The sequence below is a fragment of the Musa acuminata genome, chromosome BXJ1-9, assembly GCF_036884655.1.
Source record: "Musa acuminata AAA Group cultivar baxijiao chromosome BXJ1-9, Cavendish_Baxijiao_AAA, whole genome shotgun sequence".
NCBI lineage: Eukaryota > Viridiplantae > Streptophyta > Magnoliopsida > Zingiberales > Musaceae > Musa > Musa acuminata.
This window is the reverse complement of record NC_088335.1, coordinates 43,486,249-43,487,813: the sequence shown is the minus strand read 5'-3', so window position 1 is coordinate 43,487,813 and position 1,565 is coordinate 43,486,249.

The window sequence follows — 1,565 nt, the reverse complement described above, 5'->3', positions numbered from 1 at the left end:
CCAGCTCAAGTTCAGTCTAAGGGTGGTACCAGGTATATGTTGACTTTCATTGATGATTATTCCAGGAAAGTTTGGGTTTATTTTCTGAAGCATAAAAATGATGTTTTTCTAACCTTTAAACAATGGAAGGCTTTGATTGAGAAGCAAACATGTAAACAGATTAAGCGGCTTCGAATAGATAATGACATGGAATTTTGTGAATGTGACTTTGAAGAATTCTGCAAAAATGAAGGAATCGTTCGGCATCGCACTGTTAGGATGACACCTCAGCAAAATGGTGTGGCTGAACGTATGAATAGAACACTCTTGGAGAGAGCGAGGTGTATGATCTCAAATGCAGGGTTGACAAAAGACTTTTGGGCAGAGGCGATTAATATGGCCTGTTACGTTGTCAACCGCGCTCCTTCTGCAGCACTTAACTTTAAAACTCCAGAGGAAGTTTGGTCAGGTACTCTTACTGATTATTCTGATTTTAAAATTTTTAGGTGCCCAGCATACATGCATGTAAATGAAGGAAAATTAGAGCCTCGGGCTAAAAAGTGTATTTTCCTTGGGTATGTTTCTGGGGTGAAAGGATACAGATTATGGTGTCCTGATCCCAAATCCCCAAAATTTATAATCAATAGAGATGTTACTTTTGATGAATTATCTATGCTATCTTCTAAAGAGGAATCTACTAGTTGTACAAATGATAGTGCACAGAAGCAGGTGGAGCTTGAGATTGGGAGTTCAGATTCCTTTAAGTCGAACTCTTCTACTCAAAGAATGCCAGTAGGTGGTCCCGAGTCTACTGACACAGATGATCCAGAGGAAGAGCAATATTCCATAGCCAAGGATAGACCACAGAGAGATATTCGACCACCACAAAGATATGCAAATTTGGTTGCATATGCTTTCTCTGTTGCAGAAGAGACAAGTGAAGTTGGTGAGCCTACTTCCTACTCAGATGCAGTTTCTTTTGATAATTCCGCTAAGTGGTTGATTGCTGAGGGAAAGGTCCTTGTTCAGAAAATTTATACGAAGGACAATCCAACTGATATGTTTACGAAGCCTCTTCCGGTTTACAAGTTCAAGCAGTGCTTGGACTTGGTTGGTGTTCATTGTTGGTGATTGCCCGTTGGGGCTTTTGTGAAGAAGGTGGAGCAAGTTTTGTTGGGACATGCCAAGGTGGAGATTTGTTAGTTTGGCAAGTCCCATAGTCCCACATCGGGAAAATCAGACTTGTTGTCTCGTCTTGAAACTATAAATAAGGGCCTGAGCTTTGATGTTAGACACACCACGAGAAGTACCACAGACACCACAAGAAGTACAGCAGGCATCACAAGAAAACCTGCTTATGGTTTGAAGTCTTCTTGTTTAGGAAGCTGAAGGTGTTTTATGGCCTAGGAACATTTCCTAAGGCATTTGTAAGTGTCCCTCTTTTATAATAGTAATTTGCTCCTCTTTCTTCCGTGGATGTAGGTCAAAGTCAATTGACCGAACCACGTATATCTGGTGTTCTGGTGTTTTGTTTGTTCTTGTCGCTTTATTCTTTCCGCTTTATTGTCTTTGTTGTGTTGCCAAAA